Source organism: Tachyglossus aculeatus, chromosome 11, assembly GCF_015852505.1.
Source record: "Tachyglossus aculeatus isolate mTacAcu1 chromosome 11, mTacAcu1.pri, whole genome shotgun sequence".
Taxonomy (NCBI): domain Eukaryota; kingdom Metazoa; phylum Chordata; class Mammalia; order Monotremata; family Tachyglossidae; genus Tachyglossus; species Tachyglossus aculeatus.
In genome coordinates this window covers 6106576-6119188 of record NC_052076.1, presented here as the reverse complement: position 1 = coordinate 6119188, position 12613 = coordinate 6106576, and the positions used below count along the sequence as shown (strand labels likewise).

The following is a 12613-nucleotide window of genomic DNA, read 5'->3' as shown; positions in this document are numbered from 1 at the left end:
GGAAGTTCTTTCCCTCCTCCTCCTCCTGCCCTGCTTTCACACCGCCCCCTGAACAAGAGGAAAGCAAGGCCAATGTGCTGAGCATGTGGATCCCAGAGAAATGATTTTCCCAGCAGACAATGAAAAGAAGCCCCGTTTGGCTGACCCCCTCCCTTGGGAGCAGCTTGGCTGGTTCCATGCATGCTCACCAGGGAAGGGGCTTTGTCCTCAGATCCTCATGATGGGGACAACCATGGCAACCACCGCCCAAAGCCGCATCAGGCTGCTCCCTACCCTGGGAGTGGTTTGGCTCCCATGCCATGTTCACTGGGGCCAGGGCCATGCCCTCAGATCCCCATGACAGAGATAATAGTAATGACAATGATATTTGTTAAGCGCTTACTATTTGCTAGGCACTGTACTAAGAGTTTTGATGGATACAAGGAAATCAAACTGGACGCGGTTCCTGTCAGTGTGGGGCTCATAGTCTCAATCCCCACTTTACAAATGAAGTAACTGAGGCCCAGAGAAGTGAAGCATCTGGGTCAAGGTCACACAACAGACAAGTGACAGAACCGGGATCAGAACCACGGTGACCACCACATGAAGCCCTTTCCAGCTGCCCCCTCCCCTGGGAGTGGCTTGACTGGTTCCCTCACTTCCATCTGACCCTGCCATTGCCCCCGCCCCACCTGGACTCTACAACGAAGTGAATCACATGCTCTCAAAGATGTCCAACCCTCTCTCCAAACCCAGACAGAATTTACTGTCTGTCTGTCTCCCCTGTGAGATTTTAAGCTCTTTGAAGGCAGTGATCATGTGTGTTTACTGTGCTCTCCCAAGGGCTTAATACAGTAGCCTGTGTATAGTAAGCTCTCAAGAGAAGCAGCATGGCTCAGTGGAAAGAACACGGGCCTTGGAGTCAGAGGTCGTGGGTTCAAATCCCGGCTCCGCCACTTGTCAGCTATGTGACTTTGGGCAAGTCACTTCAATTCTCTGGGCCTCAGTTCCCTCATCTGTAAAATGGGGATTAAGACTGTGAGCCCCCCGTGGGACCACCTCATCACCTTGTAACCTCCCCAGTGTTTAGAACAGTGCTTTGCACATAGTAAGTGCTTAATAAATGCTATCATTATTATTATTATTATGAGAGACCATCAATTGATGGATAGATTAATTTACCTCCTCCAGCTGCTCCTGGGACCCTGACCAGCGACTTGGGCATTCAAAATCACTAACAAGGCCAACCCTAATGGGAGGATCCTAGGACAACAGAGAAGCAATGTTGCCTGGTGTATAGAACATGGGCCTGAGCTTCAGAAGGACCTGGGTTCTAATCCCAGTTCCACCTCTTTTCTACTGCGTGACCTTGGGCAAGTCAATTCACTTCTCTAGACTGTAAGCTTATTGTGGGCCAGGAATGTGTCTGTTATATTGTTATATTGTACTCTCCCAAGCGCTTAGTACAGTGCTATGCACACAGTAAGCACTCAATCGATACAATTGATTGATTGAATGACTGATTCTCTGTTCCTCAGTTATCTCATCTATTAAATGGGGATTAAGACTGTGAGCCCCATGTGGGACATGGACTCTGTCCAACCTGATTAGCTTATATCTACCCCAGTACTTAGTACAGTCCCTGGCACAATAAGCGCTTAACAAATACCATAAAAAAACAGAGATGGAGCACGGGGTAGGGATCCTTACCAGCCTCTGACTACATTTTTCTCCCATCTCTACACTGGAGAGGGGCAGAAGTCTGGAATTCCAGATCCTCCCATGCCTTATAACCCTAGAATCCATCAGTCAATCAATCAATGCCATGGGTTGGAACCCCTGTGCCATCTCTCTCTCCGAGACCTAAATACTGAAGCGTGTTCATTTCAGCTCCCCAGTCTGGTCTCCAAGGGATGAACATAAATAAAATATGCACTCTAACTTTATGCAACAAGGAAAATCAGAGAATAAATTGTGCATTCCCATTGATCCTCAGGCCACTGGCATCTGCCCAACAATTGATTTAGTCGTTAGATTAGTTTGGGGAAAAAACATTATATTTTAATGGGGTATGTGTAATTCTAAGTTACTGCTTTGAAGTCAAACCAAATATTAAAATTACCTCTTTTTATTGATATTGCAGACCCATGAAATTCGGTAATTGCAGCCTGGATTTTTAAATGATTGGAATAAGCCATGTGATTTATGCAAAGCAGACAGAGCACAGAAGTCTGGGTAACAGGGAGAAAGCTGGCTCCTTAATCAGAGCTGACCCACAACAGTTCCCAAATAGGCAAATTCACCCCAGCTATTAGACAGAGAGGATTTGTTTCAGCTGAATGCCTAAGGGCTCATGTCATGGGGTCTGAGGCATGGAGCTTGGGGAGATGCCCCAGAGGAACAGAGGCTGCAGCCAAGAGAGGAAGGATGACTACCTACTGTGGGATCACAGATGCCCATGGCTCAACCACTGTGAGTGCAGTCATTCATTCAATTGTACTTCCTGTGTGCAGAGCACTGTACTAAGTGCTTAGGAGAGTACAATATAACATCATTAACAGTATTGATTAACATGGTTAATACAGTTTGTGTGGCTTGTGATGAGGTTAGTGTGGTAATAATAATAGTAACATTGGTATTTGTTAAGTGCTTACTACGTGCCAAGCACTGTTTTAAACGCTGGGTGATATACAAGGTAATCAGGTTGTCTCACGTGGAGCTCACAGTCTTAATCCCCATGTTACAGATGAGGTAACTGAAACACAGAAAAATTAAATGACTTGCCCAAAGTCATACAGCTGACAAGTGGCGGAGCCAGGATTAGAACCCACAACCTCTGACTCCCAAACCCATGCTCTTTCCGCTAAGCCACACTGCTTCTCTGGTAAATAAGGCTAGGGTGGTTATTGAGAAGCCGCATGGCCTAGTGGCAAGAGCACGGTCTTGGGAATCAGAGGACATGGGTTCTAATCCTGACTCTGCCACACTTGTCTGCTGTGTGACCTAGAGCAAGTCACTTCACTTCTCTGGACCTCAGTTCCCTCATCTGTAAAGTGGGGATTAAGACTGTGAGCCCCCCGTGGGACAACCTGATTACCTTGTATCTACCCCAGTGCTTAGAACAGTGCTTAGCACATCGTAAGCAATTAATAAATGTCATAATTATTGTTGTTCAGTGTAGTTAGTGTGGTCAGCGAGTTTGTTGGTTTTGTTAGCATAGTCAATGACAATGATGTGCTTCCTATAGGGTTGGTGAGGTTTATCCAGATAGTTCTGTTAATGCTGAGGTTACTGTGGTTAATAAAGCTCGTGAGATTAGAGTAGTTCCTGTGGTTAGTGAGGTTAATGGGGAAAGTGCAGGTTGGGTAGTTAATGTCATTAATGCGGTTAATTCCGATTGTGATTAAAATCTTCAGTGGGGTTTAATGTGGGGAGCAAGATTATCCTGGTTAGTGTGGTTAATACGGTAGGTCAGATTACTATGTGGTGTTCTTTTATGGTAATTGTTAAACGCTTACTATTTGTCAGGCACTGGACTAAGTGCTGGGGCAGATACAAACTAATCAGGTTGGATACAGTCCATGTCCCACATGGGACTCATAGTCTTAATCTCCATTTTACAGATGAGGTAACTGAGGCACAGAGAAGTTAAGACACTTGCCCAAGTCACATAGCAGACAAGTGGCAGAGGCAGAACTATAACCCAGATCTTTTTTACTCCCAGGTCCATGCTCTATCTACCAGGCCATGCTGCTTCCCAGTGCTTAGTACAGTGCTTGGCACATAGCAAGTGCTTAAATACCATAATTATTATTATTAGTGTTCCCATTAGTGGGTTAGTGTTAATGGTTTCTATGGTTGTTTAATTTGCTTAATGACAAAGGTATGTTTTAGTTGTTGTTATTGTTACGGTACTTAAGTGCTTATCATGTGTCAAGCACTTTTCTAAGCTCCGGGGTAAGTTACAAGTTGATCAGGTTGGATGCAGGCCCTGTTTACATGGAGCTTACAGCCTAGAGGGAGAATAAGTGGCGGGGAAGGAGCGTGACTCGGTGGAAAGAGCCTGGTCTGTGGAGTCAGAGGTTGTGGGTTCAAATCCCAGCTCTGCCAATTGTCAGCTGTGTGACTTTGGCCAAGTCACTTAACTTCTCTGTGCCTCAGTTACCTCATCTGTAAAATGGGGACTAAGACTGTAAGCCCCCTGTGGGACAACCTGATCACCTTCTAACCTCCCCAGTGGTTAGAACGGTGCTTTGCACATAGTAAGCGCTTAACAAACACCATTTTTTAAAAAAGGTATCGATCCCATTTTATAGTTGAGGAAACTGAGGCGCCGAGAAGTTAAATAATAATAATAATAATGGCATTTGTTAAGTGCTTACTATGTGCAAAGCACTGTTCTAAGCACTGGGGAGGATACAAGGTGATCAGGTTGTCCCATGGGGGGCTCACAGTTTTAATCCCCATTTTTCAGTTGAGGTAACAGGCACAGAGAAGTGAAGTGACTTGCCCAAAGTCACACATCTGACAAGTGGCGGAACTGGGATGACTTGCCGTAGGTCACACAGAGAGCAATTGGCAGAGTAGAGTGTTAAGTAAACTGTAAATTCATTGTAGGCAGAGAACATTTCTACCAACTCTGTTATATTGTACTCTCCCAAGTGCTTAGTGCCGTGCTCTGCACACGATAAGTGCTCGACAAATACTAGTGATTGATTCATTCAATTGTATTTATCGAACACTTGTGTGTAGAGCAAGGTACTAAGCACTTCTTGTCTTGTCTTATGCTGTTGAGTTGTCTCCGACCCATAGCGACACCAGGGATACAATAATAATAATAATAATGGTATTTACTAAGTGCCTAGTATGTGCCAAGCACTGGGGTAGGTACAAGGTAATCAGGTTGTCATTCATTCATTCAATCATATTTATTGAGCACTTACTGTGTGCAGAGCACTGTACTAAGTGTTGTTGGCCCCTATCCAACAACGGGCTCACGGTCTAGAAGGGGAGACAGACAACAAAACAAAACATGTGGACAGGTGTCAAGTCATCAGAATAAATAGAAGTAAAGCTAGATGCACATCATTAACAAAATAGATTAGTAAATATGTACAAGTAAAATAAATAGAGTAATAAATCTGTACAAACATACAGGTGCTGTGGGGAGGGGAAGGAGGTAGGACAGGTGGGATGGGGGGAGAGGAAAGAGGGGCTATGTGGGGCTCACAGTTCTAATCCCCATTTTACAGATGAGGGAACTGAGGCACAGAGAAGTTAAATGACTTGCCCAAGGTCACAGAGCAGACAAGTGGCTGAGCCAGGATTAGAATCCACATCCTCTGACTCCCAAGCCCATGCTCTTTCCACTAAGCCACGCTGCTTCTAAGAAAGCTCCACCTCCATCTGCAATCATTCTAGTAGTGTATCCACAGAGTTTTCTTGGTAAAAAAATTGCCTCCTTCACTCGGTAAATTTGAGGCTCCGCTCTCGACTCTCTTCCACGCTGCTGCTGCTGCCCAGCACAGGTGAGTGTTGACTTGTAGCAGATTGTCTTCCACTGGCTAGCCGCTGCCCAAGCTAGGAATGGAATGGGTAGGCCTCTGCTTGACTCTCCCTCCTGTAGTCAAGACTGGTAGAGTATTGAGAACTCTCCAGGTGTGACCATGAGAGGGTACTAAGCACTTGGGAGAGTAAAATATGAAGATGAACAGGCATGTTCTCCCCCCCCGACACACACACACAAAAAGCTTACAGTCCAGAGCTTTTGGTCAAACTTACAGTCTAGATTGACTGAGTTCATGGTGTTGGAGGTTTGCTCAAGATCCGTGAGGAAGCCTCTGAGCTGTTTTCTTTTGCAGTAAATGGTTCTTGCTTTGAAGAGCTATGAGAGGGGGCTTCCCCCCAAAAGGGTTTGGGTTTCAGTAGCCCAATTGGCCACAGGCTGAGAAGTCAGAGCTATTGACTGCTCACTCCAGCTGTATGCAGGTAGAGAAGCAGTGTTGCCTGATGGAAAGAGCACAGGCCTAGGATTCAGGAGATGCGATTAATCAATCAATCAATTGTATTTATTGAGCGCTTCCTGTGTACAGGGCACTGTACCAAGTGCTTGGGAGAGTACAATATGACAATAAACAGACACATTACTTGCCCAAATGTGTTTACACTCCAGAGGGGAAGATCGACATTAATATAAATAAATAAATTATGGATATGTACATAAGTGCAATGGGTCTAAGGGGAGGTGAATAAAGGGAGCAAATCAGGGTGGCACAGAAGGGAGTGGGAGAAAAGGAAACGAGGGCTTAGTCAGGGAAAGGCCTCTCGGAGGAGATGTACCTTCAGTAAGGCTTTGAAGGTGGGGAGAGTAATTGTCTGTCAAATATGAAAAATCTGAGCTCCACCACTTGCTTGCTGGATAGCCTTGGGCAAGTCACTTAATTTCTCTGTACTTCAATTTCCCCAACTGTAAAATGGGAAGAACAGGTATTCTAGACTAAGTCCCATGGGAGACAAGGACTGAAATGATTGTACCCCAACCCTTAGTGCAGGACCTGGTACATAGTAAATGCTTAACAAATACCACTATTATTATAATTATTATTATTATTATTAAGGCTGGTGGGAAGGGGCAGCTGACCTGGCTCCAGACAGTCTTGGCCAGCATCTCTTTGCAACGACTGCTAAAAGACCCTCCCCCAACCTCTTTCCTTTAAATGTCCAGTTTCCTTTAGTAAAAAAAAAAAGAAAGAAAAGAAAAACTGTTCTTGAACTTCATTATGAATGGCTTGGATGATCTTCTGTTAAAAGAATGATTTTTATCCCCATTCAGAGCCTTATTGTATTGGCTTAGAAACATCAAAGCGCCAATGCTGTTACATATTCTATCTCAGAGAAAAGAAATGCGGTTTCTTCCTTCATTAACGTCACAAATGTTGATGCTTCCAATGAAAAATGCACAAAAGCACTCTATTTTTGATGAATAGATAATACAACAGCCCCAAAGGGGAGAGAAGCCTTTTATTTTCGGGGTGGCGGGGGCGGTTTGGTGTTGTGGGTGGGCATGGTGGCCGATGGGCTAAGCCACTATCCGTCCTGCCAGGGGTGGCAGCAGATCGACTGAATGAATGCCCTGCCTGGGGGACTTGGCAATTCTTCCAGCCAAACTAGTGGACTACTCTGAGGAGCTGACCTGGCCAGGAATGATGGTGGTCCTGGCCTAAGGGTTGGTCAGCCAGGATATAGGAGTCAATCAGCCTCAGAACCCCTTGAGACACGATCCCTGGGGTCCACTTCCAAGCCAGCCAAGGGGAGGGCAGCATGACTTAGTGGACAGAACTAAGGAGTCAGAAGGACCTGGGTTCTAATCCCAGCTCCTTCTTATGTTGGCTGTGTGACTTTGGGTAAATCACTTCACTTCTTTGTGCCTCAGTTGCCTCATCTGTAAAATGGGGATTAAGAGTGTGCGCCTCACATGGGACAGGGACTGTGTCCAACCTGATCAATTTGTATCAACCCCAGTGCTTAAAACAGTGCTTGGCACATAAGTGCTTAACAAGTACCATAATTATCATTACTATTATTATTATCATTATTGCTATTATTGAGTGAGCTTAATCTCCCCTCCTCAAACCAGACTGGTTTAGCCTAAACTGGTGGTCATTGTCTTCTTTGATTTATTGAGCGCTTACTATGTGTAGAGCACTTTACTGAGCTCTTGGGAAAGGACAATTGGTAGATGCAACCTGGAAGTTGGACCAAAGGGAGAGAGAGGTTTAGTTCTCTTGGAAGAGTGTACGCTCCATTAGGGCAGGGAGCACATCTGATATCTGAACTCAGGCACCTGATACAGTGCCCTGCAATCGATCAATTGATAATATTTATTGGGTGCCATGTACCAAACACTGGGCTAGGCACTTGGAAGAGCAGAAATGCAAGACATGTTCCCTCCCAGGACTTAGTAAACTGCTCTGCACACAGTAATTGCTTAATAAATACTATTCCTACTCCAATACATGAGAGTTGGAATAGGATGCCTAAGGGCTAAACAAGGTGGTTGTATACACAACTTGTTACTGGGAATTAACAGGAAATGAAAAGCAGTGTGGTTTAATGGATAAAGTGCTGGGAGTCAGAAGGACCGAGGTTCTAATCCCAGCTCTGCCACTTGTCTGCTCTGTGACCTTGTGCAAGTCACTTCACTTCTCTGGGTCTTAGTTACCTCATCTGTAAAATGGAGATTAAAACTGTGAGCCCCATTAGGGAAATGGACTGTGGCCAACCTGATTAGCTTGTATCTACCCCAGAGCTCAGTTCTGTGTCAGTTGCATAACCTTGGGCAAGTCACTTAAAATCTTTGTGCCTGAGTTACCTCATCTGTAAAATGAGTATTAAAGCTGTGAGCCCCACATGGGACATGGACTGTGTCCAACTGATTAACTTAAAGGCAACCCAGCACTTACAATAATAATAATTAATAATAATTATGGTAGTTGCTAAGCACTTAACTATGGTACTTGGTACTTAGTACACTGTACTAAGCACTGGGGTGGATACAAGCAAATCAGGTTGGACAGTCCTAGCACATAGTAAGTGCTTAACAAGTACCATTAAAAAAAAACAAACAGAAAAAAGGAACTTTCCCTCTAATGAAGGAGACAAACATACAAATGTTCACAAGCAGGGGAATCAGAATAAAGTTGAATCCTGAGATTCATTCAGTGGCATTTATTAAGCACTTACCGTGTGCAGAGCACTGTACTAAGCACTTCGGAGAGTACAATATAACAAACAGACATAGCCCTTGCCTACAGTGAGCTTCCAGTCTAGAGGATTCATTCATTCAATCATATTTATTGAGTGCTTACTGTGTGCAAAGCACTGTACTAAGTGTTTACTGACCGAGCTTACAGTCCAGAGCTGTGGTCAGCCTCAGACATAGGATGGCCATTCATCTGGTTTTGTAACAGATGTTCTGGCTTGCATGCAGATCCGGCCCAGATATCCAGGGTTTTTATTTCCAACGCCCTCCCTCGACCACCACTCCTGCCTCCAAATCCTGCCATTCGGAAGAGATACCCCCAGTTCTTGGGGATCTGGGGTGACTCTGGAGTCAGGGAAGGGAGTTGGAGAGGATTCCAGCCACAGCTCCCCATTGACTCTTGGTCCCTCCGGAGAGCCCGGTCCATCCATGTGAGCTTTGCCTTTCCAGCCCTGGCTCTGGCCAACAGCTGTTTTGGACAGCAGGAGCCCAGAGACGTCACTTGTTAAGATTTCTTTAATAGGCGCCTGAGCCACGTGACCCTATTTACACTGAGCCTCCTCCCTGGCTGTTTGCATATTCCTCTCCGCTACAGTTTCCCTTGAAGAGAGTTGCTACACAATCATTACAAATTGATTGCAAAAGAGCTAACAATCATGATTAAATCATTAAATTCTTGTCTACGCTTCAGAGAGCGGAGAGAAAATTAACTTCCCACCAACCTAATTTTTTCCTGAACATGAAATAATGATTTTCTGCCCGTCTAATTACAAAGCCAACATCTGATCAAGCCGGCATCCAGGGGGGATTATCGCATGCACAAGTATTAGACCTCATTACCGGCTTGAGTGCAGAATTATTACATCTTGTAATTGGATGGTGAGATTTATATACAGATCGGCCTGGGTTCTGTAAGATTGTAATTACAAGCTTCGTTGGTTCACTACTTATCACTCAGCACAGAAGAGAGGAAAATAAGCAACAGAAAAAAGCATTTCATTAACCCATAACCCTATCAAGGGGACCACTGTAACATCCATGTCTGCATTAGGGAAAACAGCTAAATTCACAGATGAAACAATTTATTATACTCTTTGCAAATGGGATTTCATTTTGTTTAACCCCTAATGAACTATTTGGGTAAACTGTGTGAGCAAAACCATCCATTTTCTAGACAACTAGGTTCAATGTAGTAATTATCTCAGGGGTATCTGGCTGAGGTAAACACAGATCTGCTCTGGGCATTTATGAGCGATACACTTCATGTAGAGCTGAGCATCCACAATAGGCTGGGAGAAAGTCTGGAGCAGACACCCTTTCTCACTTTCCACATGAATATGTAGCAAATGCTTCAGGTTGGTCAGGGTTGGTCAAAACAGACAAGGTTTAATAAAGCTGCAAGTGCGACACAATTGAACAATCTCATCGCCACCAATGTGGAACACCGAAATTTAAATGCAGCCGAGTGGGAGCATGTAAAGAGCTGAAGATGCGGAATCTAAATTAAATTTTCCCTTTCCCCTCATTGGAGGGCAACAGTCACTCCTGAAACAAAACCCGAGCAGCCGGGTGTGAAAGCAGAGAGGAGAGGCGGGCTATTTCAACCTCTCTGACTGCCAGGGGGAGGAGAGAGGCTCAGGACAAGAGGAAGTGGGCTGAAGTTGCAGCAGGAGAGACTTCAGGTAGACCTGTGTAAGGTCTTCCCAGTTTCCCAGTTGAAACCAAACACTGGGAGAAGTGTCCCAAGGAGGGTGTGGTGACTCCACTGCTGATGTGAGCTTTAACATCAATCCTCAAAATGTTTAGGTACTCGCCTGTCTGGAAGTGGGACCTGGCCCAGATGACCTCTCTGGGCCCCTTTCAACTTTGGGATCCTGCTCTCATGAGCCTCTTCTCGACCTAGGAAAGATCTCATGGTGGGCTGGGAATGTGTCTGTTTATTATTATGTCCGTACTCTACCAAGCACTTAGTACACAGCTCTGCACACAGTAAGCGCTCAATAAATACGACTGAATGAATGAATGACTCTTTCTATAAAATATTTTTTTTCTCAGTCAGCTGATAAACCGGTCATCATAGCTCAGCATCTGAATGGTGGAACTTAACAGAACTCACCTGAATGGGGCTGGGGGTGGCGGGGACTGTGATATCGGATCTATCTTTGGTAGAGGCAAGTGACCCTGACCCCCTCTCTTCAGGGAGATCAAATGTTTGAGGAAATGAAACCCCTTTCCCAAGACTTCATTTGCCTTGAATCTACTTGACACTTTCATTTCTCCAAAGAGACATGTACAACGAAGATCTCATTATCGATCACTCAGTGGGATTTTCTGTCAATCAGTGGCACTTCTTGAGTGCTTACTGCATGCAGAGCATTGTTCCAAGCACTTGGGAAAGGATAATATTATAGAGTTGGTAGAGGTGATCATTATTGCCTTCCCTGGGAGGTAGGGAGAGGCAGGAATTATCACCCCCCTTTTACAAGTAAGGAACCTGCAGCACAGAGAGGTAGGATGACTTGAGAAGCAGTGTGGCTTAGTGGAAAGAGCACGGGCTTTGGAGTCAGAGGTCATGGGTTCAAATCTCGGCCCTGCCAATTGTCAGCTGTGTGACTTTGGGCAAGTCACTTAACTTCTCTGTGCCTCAGTTACCTCATCTGTAAAATGGGGATTAAGACTGTGAGCCCCCCCATGGGACAACCTGATCACCTTGTAACCTCCCCAGCACTTAAAACAGTGCTTTGCACATGGTAAGTGCTTAATAAATGCCATCATCATTATTATTATTATTGTCCAGAGCCACAGAGTACACCAGTGGCAGAGCTGGAACTAATGATACTAATAATGTTTGTATTTGTTAAGGGCTTACTATAAATCAATCCATGAATGGTATTTGTTGAGCACTTACTATGTGCAGAGCATTGTATGAAGTGTTTTAGGAGAGTATAATACAGCAGAATTAGCAGACACATCCCCTGACCATGTAAACCGAACCCTTTGCTAAGCAGTGGGGTAGACACCATACGATCAAATTAGACTCAGTCCCTGTCCCACATGGAGTTCACAGAAGAGAGGGGAGGGAGAACAGGCATACAATCCCTATTTTAAAAATGAGGAAACCAAGGCCCAGAGTAGTTGACCAACTTGCCTAGGGTCACACAGCTGGCAAGTGTATCAGCTGTGTGACTTTGGGCAAGTCACTTAACTTCTCTGGGCCTCAGTTACCTCATCTGTAAAATGGGGATAAAGACTATGAGCCCCCCATGGGACAAACTGATCACCTTGTTAACCTCCGCAGTGCTTAGAACAGTGCTTGCACATAGTAAGCGCTTAATAAATGCCAAAAAAAAAAGTGGCGGAGCTGGAACTAGAATTCAGATCTACTGACTTCTAGGCCCGTGCTCTTTCCACACTTGAGTGGTTATGTAATTTTACATTTTACATATGCTACGCCACTGAATGTGCAACACTGTAGTGCCACCCAGACAGGCTTAATGATTTACTTACAGAGCCACTTACTGACCTGGCACTATAGAAAAATACTTTATTAAGTACTTATGACATTAGGTAAGTACCACGTATTTTGTTAAGAAAATTGACACTATCGGGCATGATCTCCTGAAAATCTTCCCTGCCCCTCTCCAGTCCCTCCCCTTTCCTGCCCCTCCTTCGACTCTCCCATCTTCCCCAGCAGAATCTCTTGAGGCAATCTCTCCTGCCTTCTCTCAAAATCCACCCCCACTAGCTGCACCTCTGACCCCATTCCTTCACACCTTATCGAAACATTTGCCCTCTCCCTTTTTCCCTCCCTAACTGCCATCTTCAACTGTTCACTCTCCAAAGGCTTCTTCCCACCTCCTTTCAAAGCTGCCC

The 12613-nt window shown here is 44.9% G+C and overlaps 1 non-coding gene across 1 annotated transcript; it reads right to left on the bottom strand.

Annotated features, from left to right (window-relative positions):
* Positions 1 to 5517: 5517 nt before the first annotated feature.
* LOC119935240 lies at positions 5518 to 5655 on the bottom strand. The gene has a single exon (XR_005453128.1). It is a non-coding gene; the product is annotated as a small nucleolar RNA SNORA7 (small nucleolar RNA).
* Positions 5656 to 12613: the final 6958 nt, after the last annotated feature.